The 2,425-nt window shown below is 47.8% G+C and overlaps 1 non-coding gene across 1 annotated transcript; it reads right to left on the reverse strand.

Moving 5' to 3' along the window:
• Positions 1-1,061: 1,061 nt before the first annotated feature.
• Positions 1,062-1,135, reverse strand: Trnat-ugu. Its single transcript has one exon. It is a non-coding gene; the product is annotated as a tRNA-Thr (tRNA).
• Positions 1,136-2,425: the final 1,290 nt, after the last annotated feature.

Raw genomic sequence — 2,425 nt, forward strand, 5'->3', positions numbered from 1 at the left:
CCTTATCTGAGCACGGGCAGCTGCATCGCGGGGCGCGTGCGCTGCCAGCAGGCGCGTGTTGCCTGCTCCAGCTGCGGTTCGGCACTGGGCGGTTCGAAAACATCTCTACACGCAGCACTAAGCGATTAATCAAAATGCAATGTTTTCAGTGGAGTGCGCTGTTGAACTTGCTGACAGATTGAAAGTGTGTGCCAGCCCGTCATTCGACCCAGGATACTACGCTTCGCGAGAAATAATGGTAGCGAAACCTATAAGGAGTCTTTTCGCCATCACAATCCTTCTTGCACTCTTCGTCCAAACCTTCTTCGGAGTATCTACACTACTGGCCATTAAAATTGATACACCAAGAAGAAATGCAGATGATAAACGGGTATTCATTGGACAAATATATTATATAAAAATGACATGTGATTACATTTTCACGCAGTTTGGATGCATAGATCCTGAGAAATCAGTACCCAGAACAACCAACTCTGGCCGTAATAACGGCCTTAATACGCCTGGGCATTGAGTCAAACAGAGCTTGGATGGCGTGTACAGCTACAGCTGCCCATGCAGCTTCAACACGATACCACAGTTCATCAAGAGTAGTGACTGGCGGATTGTGACGAGCCAGTTGCTCGGCCACCATTCACCAGACGTTTTCAATTGGTGAGAAATTTGGAGAATGTGCTGCCCAGGGCAGCAGTCGAACATTTTCTGTAACCAGAAAGGCGGTCGTGCATTATCCTGCTGAAATGTAGGGTTTCGCAGGGATCGAATGAAGGGTAAATCCACAGGTCATAACACATCTGAAATGTAACGTCCACTGTTCAAAGTGCCGCCAATGCGAACAACAGGTGACCGAGATGTGTAACCAATGGCACCCCCTACCATCACGCTGGGTGATACGCCAGTATGGCGATGACGAATACACGCTTCCAATGTGCGTTCACCGCGATGTCGCCAAACACGGATGCGACCATCATGATGCTGTAAACAGAACCTAGATTACAATGAAATTAACACCCTTAGCCGCTTACAGGCGTTGACTTACGTCAACGGGGACAGATGAAAATGTGTGCCCCGACCGGGACTCGAACCCGGGATCTCCTGCTTACATGGCAGACGCTCTATCCATCTGAGCCACCGAGGACACAGAGGATAGCGCGACTGCAGGGATTTATCTCTGGCACGCCTCCCACGAAACCCACATTCTCAACGTATTGTCCCGCACTACATTCGTAGTGCCCCCGCCCATTATACTCATTACTCGTGGCGCGTTACCGATTCTCGTAAGAGTTCGGGCACTGTTTGTGCATTCGCACAGAAGAAGAATATGGTCAAGTATAGTATATATATAGAACCTAGATTCATCCGAAAAAATGACGTTTTGCCATTCGTGCACCCAGGTTCGCCGTTGAGTACACCATCGCAGGCGCTCCTGTCTGTGATGCAGCGTCAAGGGCAACCGCAGGCTTGGTCTCCGAGCTGATAGTCCATGCTGCTGCAAACGTCGTCGAACTGTTTGTGCAGATGGCTGTTGTCTTGCAAACGTCCCCATCTGTTGACTCAGGGATCGAGACATGCCTTGCACGATCCGTTACAGCCATGCGGATAAGATGCCTGTCATCTCGACTGCTAGTGATACGAGGCCGTTGGGATCCAGCACGGCGTTTCGTATTACCCTCCTGAACCCACCGATTCCATATTCTGCTAACAGTCATTGGATCTCGACCAACGCGAGCAGCAATGTCGCGATACAATAAACCGCAATCGAGATAAGCTACAATCCGACCTTGATCAAAGTCGGAAACGTGATGGTACGCATTTCTCCTCCTTACACGAGGCATCACAACAACGCTTCACCAGGCAACGCCGGTCAACTGCTGTTTGTGTATGAGAAATCGGTTGAAAACTTTCCTCATGTCAGCACGTTGTAGGCGTCGCCACTGGCATCAACCTTGTGTGAATGCTCTGAAAAGCTTATGATTTGCATATCACAGCATCTTTTTCCTGTCGGTTAAATTTCGCGTCTGTAGCACGTCATCTTTGTGGTGTAGCAATTTTAATGGCGAGTAGTGTACTTTGCTCTTAACTCTCTTTCCTTTTGTTGTTATAATTTTTTGGTTTCTTGTTGACGCATCACACAACGACTCTCGCTGTCGTATTCAGTGAAACGGTAACCATAAGAAAGTCACTCCAAAAGAAATGCACAACATTTTTGACAACCCTACTTTTCTTCTACATTTCTGCTATTCACCGTTATACACTTATTCCTTTTGCTTTTATTCAAATATAGTTTAATGTTTTTCTGCAAGTCGCGAAATCGTACCACTCCGTCAAAACGGGTGCTGCACATCTGAAGCATCTTGATGTTACAGACTTCCTGTGTTGGGAGAACGAGATAGCGACAAAAATTCACAGGGGACTGAAGAAGGTGCGT

Source organism: Schistocerca piceifrons, chromosome 5, assembly GCF_021461385.2.
Source record: "Schistocerca piceifrons isolate TAMUIC-IGC-003096 chromosome 5, iqSchPice1.1, whole genome shotgun sequence".
Lineage (NCBI taxonomy): Eukaryota > Metazoa > Arthropoda > Insecta > Orthoptera > Acrididae > Schistocerca > Schistocerca piceifrons.